Source organism: Micropterus salmoides, unplaced genomic scaffold (assembly GCF_014851395.1).
Source record: "Micropterus salmoides isolate LMB-PRFRI ecotype aquatic unplaced genomic scaffold, ASM1485139v1 Ms_hic_scaffold_8, whole genome shotgun sequence".
NCBI lineage: Eukaryota > Metazoa > Chordata > Actinopteri > Centrarchiformes > Centrarchidae > Micropterus > Micropterus salmoides.
Window position 1 is genome coordinate 8,943,635 of NW_024044570.1, and position 27,758 is coordinate 8,971,392.

At 41.4% G+C, this 27,758-nt stretch overlaps 1 long non-coding RNA gene across 4 annotated transcripts in view; it reads left to right on the forward strand.

Moving 5' to 3' along the window:
• Nucleotides 1–4,342: 4,342 nt before the first annotated feature.
• Nucleotides 4,343–27,758, forward strand: part of LOC119894448 — a 43,667-nt gene continuing 20,251 nt past the window's right edge. For 2 of the 4 annotated variants that reach the window (XR_005442924.1, XR_005442926.1), the window contains exons 1-3: nucleotides 4,345–5,061; nucleotides 8,359–8,381; nucleotides 14,669–14,887. This is a non-coding gene — a long non-coding RNA (uncharacterized LOC119894448). Of the gene's footprint in view, nucleotides 5,062–8,358; nucleotides 8,382–8,805; nucleotides 8,931–14,668; nucleotides 14,888–27,758 lie in introns of all 4 variants that reach the window. The other 2 variants (XR_005442925.1, XR_005442927.1) reach the window with 2 other exon arrangements.

Genomic DNA, 27,758 nt, shown 5'->3' on the forward strand with positions numbered 1-27,758 from the left:
TTTATAATAAATAGAATAACGCCAGGAAATAGTGCGCCAACAGAACAGGTGGCTTCCCGCATTAATCCCATTTGTCCGTCCATTCACAGACTTTGCAGGAGATATTGTGTGAATGAGTGAGTGGGAAAGTGATGAATGAATGACTGCACGAAATGAGTGAATGAAGAGCAGCAGAAGAAGAATCGCAGGGGGCGGGCATCGCTCCTGTCCATCTCAATGGGTTTTCTTTGTCTTTTTTTCCTCCAGCAGAGGGAAATACGGCTGCACGGGCAATAACCAAGCATGGAGAGCAAACACATACAGTGCACACGCACATTAAAGGGGGGCTAAGAAGGGGTTACAGGGCAGAGGGTCCTGCGCGCCGGCGCGTGCGCGCGCCTCACATGTGACAAAGCCGTTCATACATATTCAGCAGCTCAATTCATGCGGATTCCTCTCTTGAAGAGGTTTATTATGTGTGTGTGTGTGTGTGTGTGTGTGTTCTATAAATAGCACTATAGCTCTGCTTCCATTGACATCATTTAGGCAGGAGAGATGGAAAAATAAATAGGGGGAGGGGAGGGAGCATGGTTCCTTAATCTGGGCTTGAAATTCAAACAAAACCTGGCCAGCCATCCCTCTGTACACACTCTCAACCAAAACGGTTCTACATACTAAACCTAGAGATGACTCTCCTAGACTAGAAACCTTGAAATCTTTTTCTCTTTGATTTTGCTTTAGTTTGAGTTATGTTGTGAATCATGATTTACAATAAAGCTAAACCAGAAAACAAGATTTAAGATCCTTCTCTTTTCTGATTTAAATTCCTATTTTTAGATTTTCTTAAAAATGTGTATTTGGATTTAAATGGATATTATACTTCAGGAATGGGGGTTATCAGTGTATTAAGCCAGTGAATGAGGAAACAAATTAGCAATGCCTCAGTAGATCAACATTAAACCAAGTAAAATCCACAAGGACAAGACATACTGTACCCTTCTCTGGGGTTTCTTGTTTTTTAGTCTTAATGGTTAAAAACCTAATGTATTACCCTGGCAATGGATCCATTGAATCCCTCTCTTTTTGGTGTGTATGCTTGCCCCCATCCAACGGTTCCCAATAGTAAATATCAGACCAAAACACCCACTGTTTCCTAGAAAGACGCAGCCTACGAGTTGCAATGGAAAGCCACAAGGCAGATGGGAGGGGACATCAAACAAATTAAAAGGTGTGTATACAACAGACACATACACACAAGCAGAGATCCCTGTGGAAAAGATGGGGTCCATCATGCACCCAAGGCAAATGTTTTGGAAGGTATTGTTATTGTATTGACATGTTTAAAAAAGGACAAGGCAGAGGGTTGAAGCTCAGTAGGCTGTACAAAGGGAGCGACATTTTCATTTCATTATCAAGACTAACATTTCCGCTCAAACAGACTGACTGACTCGTGTGTTTATATTATTATGGAGGAGGAAAGAAGGACAGCACACTGTTTTTCCATGGTTGGAGTGTCTTAGTCACACCCATGATCTCTCTCTGTCTCTCTAACTCTGTCGTCAGCACTTGGCACTGACCCCTGAATGCTGCGTGACTTCCATTGGTGCTGATGACGTCTTCTATGATACATATCTCCCCATGTGGGTCCCCCGCCTAATCCTGGTATCACACATCTCTGAGTCCCAGCTTGTACCTGCAACAACACATACTTGCGGTTGTTTCGTTTTTCTCATTTATTCTCATTTATTGTGATGCCCTTGTTGATTATTGTGACAAAACACTTTTCCTTTCATTCACAGAGAAGTCAGAGGTCAAAGGTCAGCAGCAGCTACTGAGCCTCCTTGAAGTAGCAGAAGTTCCTCAAGGGCGCTTCAGCAGGCCAGTCATTTGCTTGAACCCTGAAGACACCTACTCGTTCATCCTGCCACCTTTTATTTGTGGTAACCAGAGCAGGTTAGTGGTACATTCATATATTTAGGCGTAGACAGAGTATCTTTCCTCTCTGTTTTTGATCACACACTTCCTCCTCCCAAACAGCACTCGCACCTTTTTTTTTGTATGTTTGGCGCACAATTCTCACAGCAAAAACCTGAAAGGTGTAGTGCTAAATGGCTACCAGACTTGAGATGTAACATCCTACGACATTTGAAATGTGTGTCTCTTAATTCAAGAGGATGAATCATAAAGCCTAATTCAGTACTAATGGTGAATTATTTTTGCCACAGTCTCTCCCTCCCTCTCTTTCACATTTTCTTCTCACTACTTCACTTGTTTCTTCTCCTTTTCTCCACATCACACATATAAACACTGTCTCTTTCTTTCTGCACACACACACAAAAACAAATGCCAACCCAGTGACTAAAGTAGGTTGGGCAAATTTTCAAAGGAGCCAGTCCGAATTCATAAACAGGTGGAAAAGTTCCAAATCAGTAGCCAACATCTGCATGTACAGTGTGTGTGTGTGTGTGTGTGTGTTTCATAGCCAGGCATGCATCAATGAAAATGTGTGTCTTGGAGAAAGGTGCAGGCAGCTATTTCCCATGTGTTTTAGTCATATTGAAAGTGGAAATTGCTAATGTTGCTCATACAATGTGGATACATGTAAAGATAAAAGTCTATAATTCTGCACAATGTTGTTTCTCTGCCATAACTGAAAGAACTGGCTACACTTGATACTTGGAGTGTGAAATGTTTATTAAATGTTCTGCTGATGCTCACTGGGAAATTCAGTTTTTTACTTTCTCAACTCTAAGTAGAACAGGACAGCATTCCCTAGAGTTCTAGATTCTTTAGAGAAAACACATTGACAAAACAAAGTCCTTAAAATAAATAAATAAATAAATAAAATAAATCCTTCATGGGGTTCCAAAAATTCAAAATCACCAGATTTGGAGATGCATGGTTTACAATGTATATAATTTCTACATGATCTCCCATAGCTTGTGAATACGACATGTAAACTGCAGTTCTGTATTGATTCTAGTGAGTGTATTTCTACTGCTTCATCAGCCCATAATCAATTATCAGTGACGATATTTTCCTGGGCTGCAGATGAGTCAGAGCCCTGTGAAAATAATAGCAGTAATAAAGTTTTACGTAGAGGCCACTCTTCAGAATAGTTTTCAAAAAAAGTGCTTTACAACAACACTGTGAAATGGCTCAGCAGAGAAACAGGTGTGCTGACACACTAGATAAATTAGTATAGTATTAGTAAATATAGACAATAAAATTAGAGGAAAAACGGTAAAGTCTTGAGGGTTTTCAGCTTGTAATGACATTTCAGCACCAAGGACAGCTCCTGGAGGTAACCTCTTACACACAACTGTGAACACTTCTTCTAAATCCAAATATATTTCCTCCAAACCAACTATGCAGACACTATTACCTGAAACTAAAACCATTTCTGTGTATTCAACCTCGAAAGAATGACAACTGAACAGAAAAATTCTCAACTTTGGTTTCACCATTAATTCCAATGCTGGTGGCATAGTCCAGTTATCTGAGATTTACCATTTAGATAATTTAACTATTTAAAATGTGAAACATGTTCCAAAGCAGCATAATATAATTAAGAACAATGGGCTCTGTACATTGATTTGGCTGTTATGAATCTAAGGGTTTTTTTGGGATCATTACAGATCTGATTTCCTAATTTATAATCTCTGAAAAGCCCAGCATCCCACCAGCCTGTAGAGTTAGGCTACTTTTTCTGTCTGTGGGTTCAATGGGGGAAAAGGTTTTCAGCACAGTCAGCTGGAGGCTGGAGGATATTTTTAGACCAGAAAGCAACAAACCTATTTTGACCTGATTACTAAAGCTATGACTTCTTATTTTGTATCATTATCATCAGTCAATGTTTGGTTTATTTATGCTCTCTTTTTTCCTTGAATGTGTGTTTGCTTTGGCAACAATGACTAATATGCATATGTAAAATTCAATTTGAATTTGAGTTATTTTTGCATTGTTCCCTCTCCAGTTGGACTCCTCATTGAGCACTGGGTCTTTGCACCCCAGTCGGCTGAGAATTGGTGGTGCTGGGGAGACGTGAAGGGTTTTGGGGGGCTAAAGTTTCCCAGAATAAAACCTAGCTATCCCCCCACTACTCACCAATATCTACCCATACACCCCCTTCACCCCAACCCCAAACAGTCATAAGCCCCACCCCTCTCCCCTTGCCAGCTGAATTAATTTGATACTATTTTTGAAAGTCAGTGTTTCTAAGGGAAACCTAATGACGCAATGACGTCAATGCAGGTCAATAGCACACTGCTGGAGAAGAGGACCAGAGAGAGAGAGAGAGAGAGAGAGAGAGAGAAATACACAGAGATGGAGAGAGCCAGAGAAAAGGGAGAAAGAGAAGTTGTTTCGGGTCTCTTTTCCAAATCCCTTCCCTGTGTTGTGACATTAATGGTTCTCTCCTCCTGGTTTTTATGAATCCCCAATTCCTTCCCGCGAGCTGCTTTTGCTTCGCCTTGGTCTTCGTGCCTTTTTAATTGCGCTGGATTAATTCGTTTCCCCGCGGGTGTGCGCCGATAACAGCGTGGACTCTCAGTCGCGCGTCACCTGCCCCATTCATGCTTTCCATCTCTGCCTGGAAGTCATTCACACACAGGGAGAGACATGTATAGGCCTACACACGCGCATAACCAGTGAGAGAGAAGGAGAGAGAGTCTATGCAGTGAGGTGAATCGTGTGCGCGCCTCTCCAATTGGATATAGTCCCCCTGATTTGGCGGGCTCTTTCTATCAGCTGGCTCACAAAACTCCATGTACTCACCCCCTTCTCTCCAACCACCACCTTTCCACTCCCAAACCCTTTACCCCTCCCGACACCACCACTCAACCAACCCACCTTTCTTTTGAGCTCCTTGAATCCTGAATGGCAACACCAAACGTTTTAATCTCCGACAGAACAGGGAGACGACGCACATCGGACTGACCTGTTTTCGCCACCCTGACGCAGAAGCAGAGATTGTGTGCTGCCCTGCTGCTTACTCTCTCTGTTTCCTCTTCTGTCTGAGCCTGCACACAACCCTTCTTTTAAAAAAAGAGTTTAAAAAGAGAAAAAATCTAAATCTAAAAGGTAAGTGATTTAATTTGTAGATGGCGCGAATCCTGACCCAGAATGTGCTGTAGCCTACTAGTCAAGGAAGTCTGCAGTTAGACCATGCGTAGATATTTTGGGACTTAGAGTCTCGGTTATTACCGGTTGATCTAAGGACTGGGGTAGCACTCTCACGAGCAGGAGTGTAGTGGCGGGGAACGCCATCCAAAGTCAATTTACACAATTATCTAAATTATGTGGGGGTTGTCGGTATTTCAAGGAGAAAGCATCCTGTAGCAACATATGTGCGTTGTCAGAACATTTTACTTGTAATCGTGGTTTCTTGCCTTATAGAGAAATCTAACTGAATCTCATAATTAACATCTTTGCTGCACATGAGGTATCCATGGCGAGTTTATTTAGGTTCATCGCAGGGCACGCCGGTGTTTGCAAGCGTTGCTGTCTCTGGAGACGACCAGACTACACTATCAACACCGCAGTGGAACTGTATTCAGTCAGGGTTTTTTTGTTTTTTGAGTGTATGCATATTGACAACGGAGGGGATTTTGCAGACACTCAAAGAGAGCGGGCTGCGGTATTGCGTAGGAGTATTCACGTGTTGGGGATCCTGTGCTTTAGGCCGCCTGCTCCGCTGAGATGCCTAGTAACAACTGAGAGATACAGAGAGAGGGAAACTTTGGGGAAATGTACTTTTCTGACTCTGTTTCTGTTTCTAATATATGTGATATATTTTGCACTGGTGTCTTCACTGTCGTGCCAAAGCAAATGTGAGCGTGACAGAGAGTAAGCTGACAGCCTCTCATTCTTGTATAGCCTATTTGTTATAGACAAAGCTCAGCTTAGATGTAAGGCGCCTTTACTTCTCCATTTGTAAACAGCTCTCCGCGGCGGACTTGCGTCAGCCCACACGTGTTGCCAGCCACATCGGACGTACATGTTATCGTGTTCTTTTACATGGCAGCGATAAATCTGCATTTGCAAATCCGCATGTTCTCTAACTTGCATTCGCCGAAGCAACATAAGGTAGCACCAATTTCAAGTGACTGTGTTGTGTAAATTGCAGTGGCTACATTGTGTGGCAGTAGGTAGGTCATTGCACTCATTTGAAACCATGACATATCCTGAAAATGAATTTTTAAGATGTATATCAGCCTCAAACGTCATTTTTAAATGGCTAGTTTGAGTGTAGGTTGTTACAGATGTAGGCTACATTTCTGTCTTTAGGCTAACCTCTAGAGATGGTGTGCTGTGATTAATTCGTTGTGCCAATGAGAGCCGCGTCATGTTCCGTCGGACAAAGGCTTCACCAAAGAAAAAAAAAAAAAAGAAGTCTGCTGCGGTTTGCAACTTGCAGGAGTTAGGAGTGCATACTTTTTAGGGTGGGGTGGGGGGTAGGACACAGAGGATCTATAGAAGAGTTTGTCGACACCACGCGTTGATCTTTACGCACTGCACCGAAGAACCTCGTCTGCAGCTCCCTCTTGGAATGATTGTGGACTACAGGGAACTATGTGTATATACATGTGCCTCTGTGTGTGTAGGGTGACTTGTGGTGATGGTGTATGTGTTAGGAAGATAGGATACTTGAATTGTCTCATCTTTTCGTACTTTGGCTTGATTTTGGGAACAAAAGAGAACAAGACAATCACAGCAGAGCATAAAAAACGGAATTATTTTCTTATTCTGTGATTCCTTACGTTGGTTGTGTTAGTGTCGAGGATATGCTAAATAAGCTTGGTATCTATCCACACATTCGCCAGCAGTCACGGACATACAGTTGGCCTACAGGCAGGGATAAAAATAGCACAAACCGATGCAACGGGCGCAGCCCTTTTCCCATCTCAGAGCCGACTTTTCTAGGTAGCTGCCACTCAGTGGATACTCTCCCAACAGCCCACCCCACCCCATCCCGTAAAGTCTCGTGAATCTCCACGCGGCATGAGTGCAGATGGACAGAGTAGGGCGCATGGAGAGCGTCTCGCAGTAAAGGTGTTACAGATATTAAAGGGAAGGTGGGGTGAGATACAGAGCATACTGTGGAGGGGGTTTGTTTGTGCACCTTTGCATGGTTAAGTGTACGCTCCCCTTTGGTCTATTCCGTGGGTAAGCGAGGTCTGGTGCGTGGGCACGGTCAGTGAATATAGGAGATGAGGGAGGCAGCAGCTCAACACATTGTTTTTTCCTCTCCTACGGCTTAGCGTTTTGCCCGCCAAATGCAAAATGCCGGTATGCTGGAATAAAAATTCTCCAAGACCAAAACAGCACCAACGCTTGGTAGGGGGATATATAGAGACAGGGGAAGGAAGGAGGGAGAGAGGCGGAGGGAGAGGGAGGTTGGATGGAAACCCAGATGCTCCAGTATTAGAGGAGGGTTTTTTTTGTTTTTGTTTTTACCAGGAGATAACCTTCTAAAGCTCCAGTCCAAACCACATTATCCACCAGTAATATTTTCCTATTTTGTTACTCATTTTTTTCCATGGCACATTTGCGAAGAGCTGATCGCAGAGTCTTTAATCAGGCTCTACGGGCTGTAAAGTGAGAGAATCTAAACGTGACGTCAATGCCTAGTAACTGACGCAGCCCTTCAACAAAAAATGGCTTTTTATTTATTATTTTTCTTCTTCTCGTCAGCAAAGCTCAATTACTCAATTTTACTGTGCTCCGTCGACTAAAAGAAAAAAGAAAATCCCGCAGGGAGCGTCGGGTAATCCGCGTTCATCAGTATTTGGATCTATTTTGCGTTCATGAGTTTCAGCAGCTGAAGTGACACTGGGACGAGAATTTTCTGAAGAGGGCGACAAGACATCAAATATTATCGATAATCTTTGCAGCGACGATCAGTTCCAGAATTTAGTTGTTGTTGGTGAAAGTAGTGTGTTTTAAGGATGAGAAGGAGGTGGTGGTGCTGTTGAAGGCAGATTGCCCCCCCCCCCCCCCCCCCCAAAAAAAAAAAAAAATCACTGCAATGATGCAACGGAGGGGAATCGGGGCTCTTGTGCAGAGCTGGAGAGGCAAAATTAATTTACATTACATGCACTTCACGTAATGTTCCTAAGCGATGCCTTTTGTGAGTGTTTTTCCCCTTCCTCGTACTGTGACCTAAAAATAGCATCATAGTTTTGATCGTGCGCCAGAAATAGACAGACGGGTATCACTTGTATAAAAAGGGAGGCGATCCTGAGCAAACTTGGACGTGCCACTGTAAGCCTACATAATAACAAATGGAGGACTTAATCTGTTGCATTTCTTCCAGACTCCTGTTGCGGCTTTTCACTGAAATCTCAATCTTTCTGTGTTTCTCTTTCTCCTGTTTAGAGCAAGGATGTGCCTGCATCACGGTGAGTGAGACATTTGCACATGCAATGTTTAATTCCGTGTACTTTTGTGTATGTGGTAGTGCATGCTCCCGAGTGCCTGTGCTGTCTGTCTTCTCCCAATCTTTCCTCATTCTCTGTCTAATGCACGCAGAAACACTTGACTCTCGGTCGTAGGCATGGATTTTATTGGCATGCTTTATGAGCCATGTTTGACTATAAAGCCGAAGCATAGAGCAACCCTTCCTGCAGAGTAGGAATCACCCCTTTTGGTAAATAAGCAAGTGCAAAAACTCCCTTTGTCTGTTGGCGCTGTTGAGTCTCTATCACACATTTACCCCCCCCCCCCCCCCCCCCCCCCATCTCCCTGCTTAACCGCGAAAGCGAGGGGAACCCTTCTCTGATAAGCGCTTAAGGACGCCTTTCCCTCCGTATTCTTGTTTTTAAGAGGAGTCGTACTGACAGAGAGGCGGCGGTGGAGGAGAGGAGGAAGTGAAGTCAAGGAGCTGTTGCTGCAGCAGCAGAGACCAGGCGCACCGCATGGGGAAACCCGGGAGCTGTCCAGCAGCAATGGTGCTGAAACCACACCAAGTGGCGGTAGTGGGCTGTTGCTGGTAGTGGTGTGTGTGTGTGTGTGTGTTTGTATGCATGTGTGCACAGGAGGGGAGGGGGGGGGGGGGGGCTGGCGTTGTTTCTGGCAGCCAAAACCTTTATTTACTCCTGTTTGGAAACCAACAGCATCTATTTGAGTGAATCCTCTTTCCCCAAGCGACGTTGGAGAAGAAATAGCCTACTGAAGCGCCCCGCCTCCTCTAAAACAGCTGCGCTAACTGGGGGGAGACATTTGGCTCGAAAAGATGCTAAAACAGAGTTTTTCCCGCCTATATAGTTTGAACCTCCTCATCGGATGCCAGGCAGGCAGGCAGACGGAGAGAGGGAGCCAACAGCCGGACCGACTTGGATCAGCTCTTCTGCTTACGTCAGTCCCGTAATTTCCTACCGTTCAATCCAGCCTTTTTGAAGTGAAGCAACTTTACCTTCACGTATAAATGAACAGATGATGTATACCCAATGTCAAGTTTGCAGTGAGTTTACGAAATGTTTGAGAAAGAAGCAAAAGTCGTTTAGAAATTCTGCGTTTGAGTTCAGCCAGACGCGCCTAACTTAAGTGCTGAATGAGGTTTTGGTTTAAGGCGTCCTAGCGAGGAGGAGGGCGCGCAAGAGGCGAAGGGAGCGTTGCTATTATCGTCTCTACTCCAAGAACGGGTCTGAAGGAATCATCCTTTAGATTAAGGTATCAGTGCTGAATTAGCGACCCGGATCGGCAAGATGATGAATAGGCTACATGCGTCTGTACAGTTCTGCAGAGAACCAACAGGAACCGCGCTCACCTCAATCCCAGTCTCTGCACGACTTTGATTTTCTCAGTATTTTGAATTCAGGTTACGAGGCTACCGTGCAATTGATGGGGGGGGGGGACCCACATCGACCACCTGTCTTTGTCATGCAAAATCCCGATTGCACTTCACCTGCGATACATTCCTCCACCTCCCCAAACACACACGTACACAAAAAACAACTCTGTACTTCTTCGTCGGTCAAAACGCTCAAATGCCGACTCGAGGGGCCAGATTTTGCTCAATAATTCAATACCGAGCGTGTAATTTCGGTGGAAACAACACAGATTCCCGAGTCGTGACTGCTAAAGTGAGTAATGTACGCGTTGGCTGCGTCAGGAAAGGCAGTCACTGTGCAGTGCAGACGGTGGGGGAGAATCGTGACTGACTGGGTTGCAAATGAAAAGACCACCCAATAAAAAAATACCCACATCAGGAGGGGAGGAGGTAGAGGGGGGCATGGCGGGAGGGAAAGGGTGGGGAATCTGGGTCTGGAGTGGGCTTTGGACTCTGGGTATGCACTAACCATTTCCCTATACACCCCACCCCACCCTCCCAAACATCTTTCTCCCCAAAGCATGCTGGCAGCCAACTTAAATGCAGACGAGTTTCATCAGTGATAGTGGGGCGGTGTGGATGGAGAGAGAGGAAGAGGGGGACGGGGGGGGACGGGGGGGGGCGGGGGATATGTTGGTCTGACACAAACTTGACACAAACAAGGGGGGAGCGGAGAGGGAGATAATGTCCGGATCCAGATCGTGACCCATCCTCCACCTCGGTACAGTAACTTGCAGTACCATGGAGGGCAGGCTGAAGGTTGTTTAGGGGGCTGAAATATTGCAATGGCTTCTGAAAACTAATGGAACTGTTGCAAGAAATAAGCAGGTAAGTTGTTCTCTCCATTTGATTATTCCTTTGCTGAATTTGACCAAAACATATTAAAGATTGTTTGAACTCAGAGTGTGTGAGAATGAGTGGTTTACGGTAGTGATTAACTCTTGATGTGATGCTTAGCAATGTGTTGTTGTTGTTTTGTTTAGTTGTACATTGTTGTTGTAAACTGTTGCAGTATATCCTAGTGGTTATATCATTGTTATTGTGTTTCGTTTCAACTTTAAACCCGCTGTAAATGACTAAACCATCGTGGCTCCGGGCTGAATTTGCAGTTGGAGACCCCCGTGTCGTTTTTGCTGTGGTACCCTCCGGTGAACTCTATAGGTGACCACGAGTCGCCTCAGATGCTTCTTGCTATGTTGTGATGCGATGTGGAGGGCATTGCGAAGCTCCCCACACTTTGTCAATATACAACTCTCATTTTTATTATAATATTTTTGCTTGGTATGTTTGCATTTCCTATAACTTCATGTAGCTTGTAACTGGCTCGAAAGGGAAGGGGCTTTATTTGCGATCAGGTAAAAAACGGCTCATCCTTGCTGTCACATATCTTGTTTATTAATATTGTCGTCATAATTCTGTGTTATTTAGCATGATATAAATCATTTAAAGCCACGCTCAACTCCACAGCTTCGCTAGACGCCCAGAAAATGCAAAATAACAGAGAGGGGAAAAAATAGAAATACATATTAACAAATAACCGCATCAAATGCTCATATCCCTACATCAATGCATATAAGTATACATCTTCTCTGGTATAGATCACAATTTGGTTAGCCCTGTCTATTTTTTTTCAAAAAGGGGGGTCCCTATATGAGCGAGACACCGATTGGTTGATGACGAGGTTCGGTTTCTCCAATAAGAACCCTCCCTGCTCTCTATTTATTGCCAGCAGTTTACAGCCTTGCTCTCTCCTCACCCAGAGCTCTGGAGCGGCTGCAGAGAGCCAAAGCTTCACTATACGGAGATACACCACGGACCAGGGAATATAATACACAGAGAGAGAGCACACTGACAACAATACGGATCGATGCACAGCTCTCAGTGATCACACGGGCTTTGCACATCCGAGCGTTTGGATAAAAAAAAAAGAAAAGAAAGGAGAGGAAAATATGAGGGAGAGAGAGTGGAAGGGGGAGAGGAGAGAGTGGAAGGGGGAGAGGAGAAATGAATGGATGAGGGAGAGACGGGAGGGTAGATAGAGGAGAATTCAAACTGGAGAAGGAGTGGGGAATCAAAGCGAAAGGACCTTGGACAGCTCTCAGTTGCAGCATCAGCCTTGGCATCCGGAGACCCCCCCCCCCCTTTTCTCTCATTCTCACCATCCTCCATCCATCCTCTCTCTCTCCTAGTGTGTGTGTGTTTGTGTGTGTTTGTGTGTGTTGGAGGGACACACTCGCCTCGGGTTGCCGATGGCTGGAGATACAATCAACCGAGTCGGGATGGGAGATAAATTCACGGAAGCAAAAGGAGAGCAGACTCCCCGGGTGTCACGGAGTCTCCGTCGGACGGCAGCAACAGAAGATAATGTCCTTCACGAATCTTTTTGCGGTCTGGGCTTGCTGTTCATAACTATTAATCTGGGAAGCCCTTACCCCAAAAAGCATTTGCGGAGGGCGCAATCGCCGCGCTGAGACATCGACATCGGAAGACGGCTCCACTAGTGGAATTTTACAATCTTTAATTTTTTAAGGGCTTGTTTTCTTTTTCTGCTCGAATTTTCTTTTTGCTTTATTGTTGTCATCATTTGCTCTTGTTATTTTCGTCATTGCCATAGCAGTGGCGTTTTTGTCACTGTTGCTTTTTAGCCCTGTACGTGTGTCATTTTTGTTCCTAACCAACAGTTTTCTTCTTTGTTAAAAATTGTGGCGAAGCTCTGCAGCCACGTCGCGCCCGAGTTTTTCCACAAACTCTTGCGTACATAAGTGTCCAGAAAAAAAAGATTGTTTTGGTGTTTCTGTCAACAAACATGTTCTCGGACCCAAAACTTTGAGTCATGCAACATTAAGTCATTATTTCAGCCAAACACACCCCCAACCCCCGTCCCACACTGAACAATTGACAGTAGCCCCCATCAGAGCAGAGTGTAAACACAGGGAGACCCTTGCAGTGAACAAGTTGCACGTGGGAAAAACAGTGAAGGGTGTGTGTGTGTGTGTGTGAGAGAGAGAGAGTGCGTGCGTGCGTGCGTCTACCTCTTGGAGGGCGGGGTGCCACTTTGCTTGGACGTCAGTGAACCCCCAATCCCGTCAAAAAAAAATAATGTGGGGAAACGTACACACACACGCACGCACACACACATGTAAGTAAAGTGCATATGCAAGGGATTCCCCAACAAGGCCATCCTAACATAGAGAGAAGCCCAGTTTGGTATATGGAGAGGAAAAAGGAACATCTGCAATCACTGCCTCATACACTGTGTGTGTGTGTGTGTGTGTGTGTGTGTGTGTGTGTGTGTGTGTGTGTGTGTGTGTGTGTGTGTGTGTGTGTGTGTGTGTGTGTGTGTGTGTGTGTGTGTGTGTGTGTGTGGCCTCCGTGCGAACATGCACGCAGCCTCTCCTTTAACACACACACACTGTGGAAACGCACACCTGTCTCCCTCCGAGTTTTGTGAATAGTAGTTAATCCACCTCAAGCATTGCCCATCACTGTTCTCTGTCAACGTTCCCCACAAATAGCACACAGAGAACCGGACACAATCACGTCCCTTCAGCCTGACCTACCAAACAAAACAAAAACAAAAAAAGGGGGGTAAAACAACATCAACCCTAAATGTTTGCAGCTTGACGGCTCGGTCAATATACTCACAAGTTCTGCTGCACAGCAAAACTCTGGCCTCCCATGCTGTATGTGAATTATCAGTGGTGTGTGTACGCAAAGTAATCACACCGATGAAAATAAAAGTCAGACATGAGAATTCTCTTCCTTAAAAGACAGAGTAAAAAGAACAAAAGGAGATGCAATTCAATTTAGCCTCGAGAAGAAAAGCACATGCAACTTTATGCTTAGTTTGTTCTCTGCAGTGCCCTCACATTTGAAGGGAGCATTACTGTGAATTATCATAATTCATGCTAAAATATGTTTGTAATATAGGACCAAATAGCAGCCAAGTGTAGTTTTAAGATGGAAGACGTGCATGCCTACTCATAAATGAGACGCACTATGAAATATTAGGCCCCCTTTGCGCTGCAAGACCTGCAAGTTACAGGTCTGAAGTTTAGCACGACAATATATTGTTACGATTAAAGCGTTTAGATGGCTTGTCTCTATGGAAAAGTATAGGTACCAGAAAAGAAACAAAGGAGGAAAAAAACAGAGTTCATGACGTGCAGCTGCAAGATGAGCACACCTTGCTAAACATCCCAGCAGGCGTATCTGTAATTTCCGAAAGTGACATGTGACCCAACCCATGAGCAAAGCACTGGTGATGAAGCCTGTGCAGGCTGCGCAGAATGCTACGCAGAAGATGCAGTTGCTTGAACGATCTACGCCTTCTTGCAGGTTGCCATATGGCCTGCAACGCATGTAAGCAGGGAACATGTTCCGTTAATGGACTTTGACAAGACAAAGCAAGCAAACAAAAAAACACCTGGAAACGACAGAACAGACAGAGATGACGTAAAGGGAACCAGCGTGACCTCTGACCTGTGGAGTGACCTCGCGTTTCTCTCTATCGTTAGTGCGTTTAATAACAAAAGCCATAGTTTGGTGCTGTTTGGTGGGGATGTGATTGGAGTTAAACGTACCCATGGATTTCTTGATATAATTTTTGCATTTTACTGCACGGGTTTATATCAGTCTGTGCGCAAAACGGAGACTTTTCTGAAAAAGTTTCTTTGTGGCTGTGTGGCGCAGTCTGATATCCAGCGGTTGCAGGTCATAAAGTTTCTCCACCTCTCTCCAAATTCACATTTACATTGCATCTCTGTCCTGACCGTGTTTGTCTGCACGCACACCCACAGACTTTACTTTATAGACAGTTAAATCTCACAATGCGTGTCTTGTCTTTCTGTCTCACAGGAGAGAACAATGACAACGAAAACAAGAGCATATGAGGTGACGTGTGCCAGGGTGGACTCTATCGCTGTCGTGGAAGCCTCCAGCTGTGCGCCTGAGAAAAAAAGGGGACCCACGTTTTGGATGTTTTCACCGAGGTGCGCATAGAGACAGACAGAGACACCGATCGTCCGACCGACCTTCCTCCTCCTTGTCCTCCCCATCTGCCTCACTTCGAGAAAGGTAATTGCACGGCCTGAGATGTGTTAGGGGATGAGGATGACGTCAAACCCAAATCACTCTTTAAATTGCACTTTGCGTGAGGCTCGTTATGACTGCTTGGTGCTTATGAGCAGGAGTTGTGTCTGTGCAGGGGCTTGAGGTGCTGGATTTCCTTCTCTTATACATGCCAAGAATCGTTGTGTCACCTATGTTGAATTAAGTCTCATACATTTAGAGGATTTTTGTTCTTGTGAATATTTAAAACTCTCTGTAGCCTATAAACACATCTAGAAATGATATGTACAAGTTGCAGCATGCACATTTTATACCTCACTGAAATAAGCCTTTTAAAATTCTTAGATATACCTACAGGAGGGTCTTGGCTGTGTATTAGTGACTTAATAGTGTACCTGGTATTTCACATGTCCTGTCACATCAGTATAATATTTCTAATCAGGATTAATGTTGTTGTGATGTAAACCAGTGCACAGGCATACCGCTTACCAGTCAATTTGATATTGTAACTGTCACGTATAACATCAGTCTTCTGGTTGCAGTTTAACTTGGAAGATAAACTTTTTTGTTGGGTCACCCTTCACACTGGGCTATTCAGCTATTTATTAGGCCTATGTAGATGTAAAACTATGTGATGATGTGAAGCTACCCGGTGATTAAAAATGTTTATTGATGATATTTGAGCAGGTTTGAGCGTACATAGGCTGTGACCGACTGTATCTGCTGTATACTCTTTGTTTTTGGCACCAGGAGCTGTAAAGTCCCCTCCCAAATACCTGCTGTCACCTCTCAGTGTGAGTCATCATATCATAGACAGTTCAGGCAACACCTCGACGTCACGTTAGATTTACTTGCCCTTGTAATAACGCTGTAGTTACCAGTACAAGCAGAGGGCACCATGACCTGGTGCAAAGATTCAGGCCAACATATTTTGTGTCCTACTAAAACAAAAAGTCTCTCCCTGTTTCTAAACAATTGGTTTTATTGTTGTAGTAATTATATATAGGGCCTATACTGTAAATCAAAGAGTGAGTTAACGGCATGATCATGTTGATGAATTTTAGTTATGTTGGCTACAGGGGCCAAGATGCTTGCCCTGACCTACTATCTTTATTTGTCTTGTAAAAAGTAGTAAACCACTGCCTTTTGTAACATACTACAAATTTGCATTTTCAAAACATAGCCTGCTGGAAGTTTAAAAATGCATGACTCCAGGTTAGGGTCATTTCTCTGTGTTCAGAGAAATTATCACTGCTAAAATCAGGGTAAATACATTTTGTCCTAGATTTATATAAAGGCTCACCCAAATTGCCAAAACATATTTTCTCAGGTTCCCTTTAGGTTGCCGTAGCCATGCAGATATTCTGGTTTTATTTGTGCAGGTTTTGAGATATCCATCACTGATATTTTTACTTCAACCCCAATACAATGGAAGTGAATGGAATTTTGTTTGTGGTGCTCACAGCGTTGACATGTTATATTTACAGTATCCTCATTTATCAGGATAATCCACAGAACACACTGTCAACAGTTGTCACACACACACACACACACACACACACACACACACACTAATTTTCACAAGAAAATTAGCGTGTATGTTTGTATTGCATACAATTACAGCACAAAGTTTGTCAATGGGCTATTTGGTGTTTTATTGAAATAATTGGCTACTAGTTAGTTATTGTGTGCTGCTGTGGTGATTGTATGACTTGTATCACTTTATTGGACGTCTTTAAACGTGATGTTTGTGTTGTTGCTTCCTTTGTGTGTACTGAGCTCAGAATGATAATATTTCCAACACCAAATCACAAGGATTAAAGTGGGGATGCAAAATGGTCAATCATCAAATAGTGAGAATTGTTTGGTGTGTATTTTGTATCCTGTTCAAGCTATTGGTGTTATGGTAACACTGTAGCACTATTTAACAGCGATCAAATCATCACATAGTGTGTTTGTTATATATTTAGTTTGGCTCTTTTAACTTGTACATTTTAAACACTACTATTAGACTGATTCCAGGTCCAGTTACACTGTGCTTTAAGGCTATACACATTATCTAATCATAAGTATCCACAATGACTCATGATGTCTGATTATTGACATGCTCTCTAACACTAAATATATTATATGAATAAATACTGTATAATACAGCTTTGATGGGAGTTTTCATATCATCATATGCATGATGCAGTATGTTTTATCTGAATCAAAGTGTAAAGAGAGTATCTCTGCCCTGACCTCATCTCACCTGTGTATGATAAATCGTGGGATGTTTCTAAATATCTAATGTTTAATATGAGCTAGCAGTGCAGAAGAGATGACATCATGGTTTAAACTGAGACCAAGGGGTTTTGAAGACGTTGGCTACAAAAAGGCATGAGTTACGTTTGAATCTAGGTGCTAAAACCACAACACCCAGCATCTGCTGCTTTGTTATCAAAAATAGACTATTTGTTTCAGCATTTATTTTGGCAGATTATCCATAGACTGTATTGTGGCATTACAGTGATGTTTACATCTGGTTGATGAGTGGTGTGTGCACCCCACAAATGCACCTTTTGAGTATTTATCAGAGATTAAATTTTTTTCAAGTAATCTGATCAGTGTCATCAAAGTATAAACACAAATTATAATCATTTACATAATTTATTTGCTAATCATTGAGTGGTGTGATATTTTTTTGTGTGATATCGTTAGTGTGTGTAGGTTGGCCAATAATGATGCCCTCTGTTATGTTCCACCTCCCATTTGGTTTGCAGTGTGTAAGATACTAGAGATACTATGGGCTAATACACCAGGAAAAGCTAAAAAGGTTTTTGAGGCACTTAAAATGTGATTTTAAAGGATGAGGCTGGTGAAATTCTACAGTTTTCTTATGGTTAACAAACAAAAGACCAAAACCAACAATGACTTGATCATTCTAACAAGTGTTGCCTGTGTAGCCATATACCTATATCGTATTTCTCTGTGCCATAGAGTGCCACTGTTGTCCAAAAACAATCAGTCGATGTGCTTTGCTCTGAGTGACATGTTCCTGTTACTACTAATGTGGTTATTGTAGTTTATTTAGAGTCAGTCCTATATACATTGTCCTGTTGCTGAAAATACTCTAGTGAACCAGATGTGTATCAATCCGCAAGTGAAAATAAATGCGCTATTTACCCGTAGTGTCACAAACAGGTTAGAAAACTCGGAAATAATTGAGAGACTGTTTAACTCACTGTTAGATTTGGTCTTTTCGTGGGATAAGAAAATAAAGAAAATTGCAAATCAAGTCTTTGTCCTTTAAGAATCTTAAAATGATCATGAAGCGAGACATTTATCTTAATATACATTATCTGTTGCTTTTGTCAGATTCATTTATATTTCCTTCAGTCAGAATTTCTAGTGTAATAATTTTTCTTTCTCTCTACTTTGGACATATAATTTCCCACAGAAAGTGACCACCATTTTTTTGTATCAATCTTACACATTTTTATTTTAATCAAATAACAGTCAATTTGCTGCTGTGATTGTTTGCATAATGTTCTCCCCAGCTAGTGTTTGTTGTAAAGGTTCAGTTAATCATTTTGGGTAAGGTTAGGTTAAAGCTGTGGACGTGGTTTTGAGATCAGGCTGTCTATTCTTACAGATTCCCCCCCTTTTGCCCACTTTTTGATATATGCAAAATGAACTGCTTGACTTTAGATTAAATCTTGCAAGATCTACAAAGGTTTTACGCTGGAAAAAATCCAATGAGAATGGATTGAGGCTGACCCCATAAGGGGAGCGTTCAGTTGGGATTTGTTGCATGCCTCTGAAAACATAGCTGTAGTCCAATTAGGTTTGAATGAACGAAGCATAATTATCTGTCTTCATAGCACCAGTTTATTCAGAAACTAGTTTTAAAAGACCAATGAGAACCAAGAAAGTAGTTAATTCATCCAATCAAGTGTAAAAAAGGATTTTGGTGAAACCCTACTTTGCCATTTTTCAGCCAACTGGAATGGCCATTTCCCCTCACACTGCAGTCCTTCTTGCTGCTAACACCCACTGTTGGCCTGAGCACAATGTAGACTGCAGTATGTCTTCTATAAAACATGGAGTTGCCAGTCACTTCTTTTCACAAGACAATAGTTTATCTGCAGGTTGTAAGTTATACTGAGGTTCATGCTGTTGCATCAGGACTGACAAAGCCCTCTAGCAGCTGTAGTAATTATGCCCGAAGCAAATGAGGATGTAAGGTGATGCTGTTATAGAGCGACAAAGGCTGTGTAGAGAAAAAATATTGGACTCTTGAACACGGGAGAACGCTGTTTGTTTCCTGTTTCTGACTGACAGTCAACGCTGTTGTTTTCAAAGCATGACCACTCCTAACCTTAACCATGTTTTTACTATTGGAACCATGAAGATGAAGATCCCCTAACTTCATTGAAGTAGATATTTGAACCCAAACAACAATGTAACCTAGCAGTGTTGAATCATAAAACAGATTTATTTTTCAGCAGTGGTTTGTACTGGTTTTGTAAGGCAGACCAATTATGTTGTTCTCTATAGGGACATCCGATCAGTTCTGGAGAGCATGGACAAGAAACATATTTAGTGCTTTGTTTTTGATTATGTGTAATTTTTATACCATATTCATACTATGTTAACTTCTGATTCTTGTTATATGGAATAACAAACTATTTTTCTGATGTGATTATAATGTGCCGTATGTGCAATAAATCCAACACTTGTGCAATGTGATGGATTCTAATACAATACCGCTGCAACAAATGCTACTTAAGCTAAAAGCTTAGCTTAAAATGTTTTATTTTTGTTGACACAGTGTCAGGTAAGTGGTAAACAGGTAATCTTTAGGGTCAGGGGTGTTGTGATATTGGATTTCATTATATTAGGTGTAAATTACATTTGATGTACTTAAACTGGTCCAAAGATTCTGCATAGGGCACTCAAATGGTCCATTGTCTGAAGTCAATTTGTTACTTTTTTAAAATAAAAAATATGAAACTATTTAATAAACACATTGTTTGTGTTGAGGGTCTTTAGCCTGGCACCACTGGCAGGTGCAGCCAATTCACCATTTCAGTATGTTGAATTGACGCTGGAGACAGTCAGCAAGACAGAGCCCTCTGACTGGCTGTTTCTCTTAGCAAATAAGTGATTTCACCCATTTACTGTGGTTTCTCCTTCCTCCACCTTTTCATTTTCCACAAGCAAAGGACCATGACATGATAACACCCTTATAATACAAAGCAAAACTCTTGAGTGGCAGCTTTTTCTCAATACTGATTTCAAACATACAACAAGACTGTTTCAAACAGGTTCTCTATAGAATGAAAGTGGTTACCGAGTTAATCTTTAGCTTGTCTTTCCACTATTGTTTTTAACATATGTGCACGCCAGTGGTCAGTTGGTCATCATCTTTGAAAGTGAGTTCAAGATCAAAATTTAACAAAGTACAAGAGGTGTTTGATTGGGATTTGTTGACACAACCTTTTTGAATTTTGCTCCGTGTTGGAGCTGTAACAGTTGTACACACATCACATCTGGACTTACCCCTGATTGGTTCCCTCACTAAGCTGTATGAAAATCTGCCAATTATCAGGTTTATGTCCTCAGTTTAACTAATTAAATTCAGTTTGTAACTAAACAGTATTTATCTGTAAGAAGAAGAACATCGTTGTCTATCCTAAACCTCTGTAGGATCAAAATCAAGTGAAAACTGAATAACATGGCACCTTTTAAGAAGAAAAAAGTTTGATGTATAGAAAAATACCTGGATTTGCTATGTAGCCAGTGCTATGATGAATTTGAGAGATCTTGTACAAATATACAGTGAAGTTTGTGTTTAGTGTTTGGTTGAAATTTTAGCTTGCATGAAATCAAACATTGATCTCTGTTACATTTTTCAGACTGAAGCTGGTGGAGGCATCTTTCTTAAGTTGGTGGTTGGGGTTTAAAGTTTTATTTTGGAGAGAAAAACAGAAACTGGAGACGATGGAAAATTGTCCCAACTGGTTTTACAAAACGGACATAAAAAAGGTTTACACACATGCAGAAATTGACACGTCAATTCAAAGGCTGGGAAAAAATGTTTTTTTTGGAAAGAATGAGCAAAGCCCCAGATCACACTGTTGTTTTCATTCAAGTTTCTGCTTTGAGATGTGCATGCTGACAAAAATAGATCGATCTGTCCGAGAGCACAGGAATAACTGAGTAATAAATGAGTTCTTCATGCAAGTGGTATTTCCCTATTAAATCAGAAAATGAGTACTTTGATAACTGGAGAAGGACAAGCTCTGGAGTGGAGGTTTTAGTCACAGAGCTTGACATTTTGTCATGACATTAACCAAACCTGGGACAAATTGAGATTTTAGTCAGTCACACGATAGAGAGTCCAGATTCCATTTAACTCCATCCAAAAAACTTTTCACTTACACTTTTGAAGTTTAAATTTTCCGTCAGCATTTCCCTCATGTTGTCAAGACTAAAACGCTATTGTATCCTTAACCAAACAGTTTAAGTTGCCAAACCTTTCACAGTTTTACTACAAGGCTAAGACTGTCACATGACAACCATGTAAAGAAGTGATACAAGTACAATTAACTGCTTCTCACATGTTCACATTTGGTCTTGTCCACAGTATGTAATCTGCGCTTTAGTGGTTTGTCCCGTTTCATCTAATTTTGTGATAGTTGTTCCAGGAAAGACTTGCCTGTCTGTTAATGTAAAAGCATTCATTACCTGGATGCCAGCAATCAACACTGTGTTATATGAACTAGCAATGGAGACAATTCAATTAAAAGCATAGTGCTATCGCTAAAGATGTGGTGGAATTTGTGTTTAGTGACAGTAAATCCCTGTATTGCCAAACTTGTTTTTTAAAAGCACGTACTTTCAGATGCATTGAATATGACTCATCCTTTGTGGTACCAATATAATTTTTATTTTCTATTATTTTGGGAGATGAGTCGGGTACGTGTCCGTAAACAGCACGTAAACAGCACGTACACAGCGATGTTGTGGAGAGTAAATCCACCAACATTTGGATAAAACACATTTTTTCTTTGTTCAATACAGTTTATTATAAATCATGTTAAGGAGTGTAAAAGTGGTATAAGGTTTACTTTAATGGGAACCTCTCTGGGGAAAACAACATAAGAAATGTTTTTCTTTATATTCAGATTTTGGGAAAATCTAAAGACCATAGAGAATATATTTTGATGGACTGTTTGTGATGTGTGTGTGTGTGTGTCTGTGTGTTGTGAAAAGTCGTTAGGAGTTTCTGGAGGTCTTGCTGTTTTGGTGCTGAGAACTGGCACTCTCCCTGTCAGCATCTGAATGGGGAGGAGAAGGTGTGCTTGTGTGTCAGTGAGTGTGGTGAGGAGAGTGTATCGTCATCACCACTCCTGGTCGTGACTCACAGTGCACAATGCTTTTCGCTCCTCTCTCTCTCTCCCTTTTATTTATTTTTAGCTGAGCAACGTTTTGTATGCCCGAACTGTAGGCCTGCACACAAGATGACACACTCACACAAAAACGATGCAGAACTTCTTACCATTTATCCACACATTCTTGTTTCTTTGATACTGTTTTTGTCCGTCAGTCATAGAGGTTAATCAGGTCTTTGCTGTGATACATACCAAAATTCACAATTCTTAGATGTCATAGTGTGTGTGTGTGTTTGTGTCTTTGCATTGTCTGCAGTTAACTGAGCCTGATGATGTTAACAAACAGATGTTTCTTACAGTTTTTTCTATTTTTTTTTATCAAATTACTCTCATCTCAACTATTTCAGCATGTAAACAGAAGCTGGAGTTTGGTTACATTGGAACCTCTGGATAATATTTGCTGATGAATTTTTAAGTTGTGACCTAACATGCAAAGAGCTGAAGTTGCCAGAGTTGCATTCTAAGACAAAGACTTCACCTTTAAAAGAACTCAAGTAAGGAACAAACAAGAAAACTGAGAAGACAACATACATTTAAAGACTAACCTCTTTAGATGATATTTGCAGGTTAAAATACCTCTTGATATATAGGTCAAATTCAGTAATTTCATTGCTGTTGAAATAACAGTTATATGGGAACCAGACTTCTAAAAACATTTTTAACCATAGTTATGCAAATCACCAAATTAGTGCTTAGTGCGCTGTACACTGTGTTCATACTTTTATTAACTAGCTCAAACTTAAGGGTTATGTTTAGATTTGCACCTGTTTTCAGTTGTTAAAATCAAGCATGTTTGATCTGAGCCTTAATATAATCAGAAGGCAGGGAATATGAATCCTATACAAGATAACGTGCACAAACTCAATTTAAAAATGATCAAATTAGTCATCGTGGTCAAATCATTGTTGTAATCAGACTTGAAACCACACAGCTTTACTTCACAACACAACTGCAAGTCACTTTCTTAAAGTCGCTATATGTAGTTTAAGTGAAATTTAATAAATCACTTTTTTACTTTTGTCAGTGGGCTGTAACCTCACTTAGAAATGAAGAAAATGGCTGTTTTCTCTGTTGCTTGGAACAGCCACTATTCTGCTTCTTATGTGAAGGTATCGGGTCGGGATGTAGCTGCATGCAAGCTCCCGAGCCGAGTAGTTAACAAAATGCAGTCCACTAACACCATAAAACAACCGGTGTTTTGCCAAATTCTGCATGCCCTCCAAAAACTGCACGCACCTCCAAGAACTGCTTAAAAACAATATAACTGTCACAGGTTGGCTGAGTTGAGGACCCAAATGCAGACAAAGGCGAAGCGAGAGGAGGATGCAGTTCAAAAGGTGATTTATTAACTCAGAACTAAACTGAAACAGGCTTACATGGAGTCCAAACAAAGGTAATCCACAAACACAAGGCGATCCAAAAACACAGGGAATAATCCAGAACAGGGAAAACGAAGGAACAGGCAGGAACACTCAACATTAGACGCACAGGACATGACAAAGACTGGAGACACAAGCAGGCATACATATACACAGGGACTAACGAGCGGGGCGGGAGCAACACAGGTGAGCGGGATCAGGGCTAACGAGGCAGGCCGAGCGTATGGAAAATAGAGAGACAAGCAGACAGGCAGAGAAACAGCAGGGGGGAACAGAGAGACACTTACAGATGCAAAACACCATACATTAACAACAAGGACAAAACAGAACTCAGATTAGACATGGGCAAAATAACACATAAGAACACAGACCAGAAGGAAACACTAAGACATGAACTGAGACACAAAACTAGGAGCTAACTAAGCAAGACTACACAGAGAAACACGGAACCAAAAACAGACTTAAACAGGAAACATGAACACAAAAACCACATTCCTAACAATAATATTCTTTGTGGGATTTAATCAATGGTCATAAATGATTTGAAGTGTATATTTTATGAACGTTTTGAGTCATCAATATTTTATTACACTTAGTAGAAGTAGCATTCCATGAGATTCAGCAAAAATATACCATGATAACTGCATTTGATCCATGTGCACAGCAAAGTGTCTGAAAAGGACACTGACTAGGGGGTGGATGCATAATTTGGCAGAAGACAATCTACAAATGTGTGCAATGATGTGCAAATATTTCACTATCTACAAATGTGTATTTTTACATTTGTGATGTGAAAAATCATATCCACAAAAATACAGGGTGATGTGTACACACAAAACTGTTTTTACACATTTGCAGTATACTTCGTGTGAATTTGTGGGTCATGTTACATTTATAACTTCCTTTTTACACATTTGTGTAATTATGTCCAATGTGTACTGCAGAGATCTGTAAATAAATATATACACAAATATCACACGATTTGCAAATACACACAATTAAATCTGTACAAAGATTTTTTTATTTCACATACAAAGTGTGATTTACGCGTTTGTGGATCCATTTCTACACACAAAACTGTTTTAGCACATTGCGGATTGCTTCCTGTCAATTTGCAGGTCACGTGACATTTTTAATTTCCAATTAGAAAATCAATATGTGGCGGTCCTATCCAAATTATAGGCTAATTATGGGAAACACTGCTTCAGCAGATGCTTTAATAAATCAGATGTAGAAATGTTTGCGGATGAAAGCTTTTTGCTGGTCGCACAGAGTTTACACTAGACGACTATGTCCTTTGCATCTTAGGCTGTGACACAATAATGGCAGTAGCTACTTCCAGCTGTGGAAAGAACGCCTCTCTCCCTCGTTCTCCATTCCTCCTTTAGTGTTTGGCTATCAGCTGACATGAACAACAAAGTCCGGTCCCGCTGACCTGCCGCACAGTCGTGGTGTGTTCAGTAACGAGCGTTACTTGCTTTAGTAACTGTAATAATATTACTGTTTTAGAAAAGTAATTAGTTACACTACTAGTTACTGGGGAAAGTAATTTTATTACAGTAACGCGTTACTGCCCAACACTGGTGACGTCATGGTTTACTGTCACTAAGATAATGATCATTCTGCACTCATCTGTCAAACTATCCTAGCCTACTGATTTTATCACTATATACCTTATAACTTAGTTATAAGGTATATAGTTAACTGATCACCGGACTGCGGTAAATGGAGGCTATATGAGAGACTGGCATTGGCTAACTCCAGTTGTAGAGGGAATAACCAATTATTGTGAAAATCATAAAATCTCTCCAGGTGAACTAAATGATTTAATATGAGCTTGTTATGTGTAAAGTGGGCTATCGTTACACAGCTAACTCACCACAGGAGACACAAAGTTAGCAAACTGCACAGCAGACTTAATGTTACCTTGAGAGGACAAGGATGAACCCGATCCTGAATCACCAGCGTTGAGTTAAAAGAAGATTCTCCACTTTATTTTTCCGCTGCTGGTTGAAACAAGGCTACAGTCCTCCAGACGAGGATGAAGCTAGCTAGTGCCGTGCAGAGGGCTCTGGCGCCTTGAATATCCTTTCAATTCATGTGAGAGGATGTCGCTGTTGCCACCTGCTGGTGTAGCTAGTAAATTAGTCTCAAACTTACAGATCTCTGTTTACAGATCTCAGCGGGACAGAGTGGACAAAATTCCACAAATGTGTAAAAAGGAAGTTACAAATGTCACGTGACCTGCAAATTGACAGGAAGCAATCCGCAAATGTGTAAAAACAGTTTTGTGTGTAGAAATGGATCTACAAATGCGTAAACAACACTTTGTATGTGAAATAAAAAGAGCTTTGTACAGATTACATTGCGTGTATTTGCAAATCATGTGATATTTGTGTATATATTTATTTACCAATTGAGTGGTGATGGTGCAATGGATAAGATGCCTGCCTTTGCTGTGAGAGACCCCGGGTTCAATCCCCCACTGTGACCCATGCACCATTGTGTCCCTGAGCAAGACACTTAACCCCTAGTTGCTCCAGTGCGACCTCTGACATGTATAGCAATTGTAAGTTGCTTTAGATAAAAGCGTCAGATAAATGTATCTCTGCAGTACACATTGGACATAATTACATAAATGTGTAAAAAGGAAGTTGCAAATGTAACATGACCCACGAAGTAATCTGCAAATGTGTAAAAACAGTTTTGTGTGTACACATCACCCTGTATTTTTGTGGATATGATTTTACACATCACAAATGTAAAAATACACATTTACAGATAGTGAAATATTTGCGCATCATTGTGACCACATTTGTAGATTGTCTTCTGTGGGTTACAAATATTAAAGTCCAATTAAATCTTCCATAATGATGAAGGCTACCTGCCGAGATTTGCATCCACCTCTTTTCTAAGCATAGGCATTTATGAGCTTTACCTCCCGTGAGGTGCAAGCAAATTGCGGCGGGCATGCAGAAATTGGCATAACACTGGCATGCCGTTGTTTCAGTGTTTATTGCGGGATCTCTGTATGAAAGTGGTTGTGTTTCGTATTATGCTCGCTCATGAGTTCAAGTTGAGCGCACGTACGATCCACAGACTGGTACGAGCACACACCTGGTAATGAAAATTGCGCTGCTTGTGGCCGCTGAAAACGACATTTTACCCTTTTTAATATGATAGAGGAACAACAGGAATGTTTAGAATCTCTTTTCAGCTGTTTTTAGCAACAGCATTCCTAGTTCAGTTTTTGGCTTCTATAAACTAGCGCATGTTACTGAGTTTCAGTTTATGTTGTTGAAAATTAACAACATTTGAGTTTTTGGGCAACTTATGCTTCATTTTATCAGTTTGATCACTTCTAGGTTTATTTTCAGCACCAAATCCCCTCAGTCGCGCTTTGTCTCTTTTTCTTTACAGTCAGTATAGTTTAAAGAATCGTTTCACCAAAATTGCAAAAACATTTCTCACTTATGTCTAGTGGTATCCTGTCATGCAGATTGTCAGGTTTTTAGATATTTGTCCCTGATTCTGCATCTACCCCAATACAATGGAGGTAAATGTAATTGTGGTTTTAATAAATTAAATCTATACAAAATCTTCTATAAAACTGTTCACACTGAGTTCTTTGGACTTGAGAAACAAAATTCCATTCACCTCCATTTTATTGGGGTGCATGGAGTTAAAAAACACTGATATGTCAAAACCTGAACAAATGAAACAAAACATATCTGCATGACTTAAGATAAGTGAATTTTTATTTTTATTTTATTTGACTGAACTGATCATTTCAGTGTATTATCCATCTTCAGCTGCTCACTTAAAGAATTCAATGTGATAAAGCCTGGCTCTCCTCTGGGGCTAAATGTATGAATCCCTAGAGCACGTATATTCTATTGTCATGATGTCTGTTAGTCCAAAAACGTTTGGCAAACATTAACAATTCTTGCTAGAGCTAGACCTCAGGGAGCTGAACTCAAATCTGCAAGTTTACCCAGGTGGTAAATTCAGATCTTTAAAAAAAAGTCATGCAAAGAAAACAAGTTCCTCCTTTCAGCA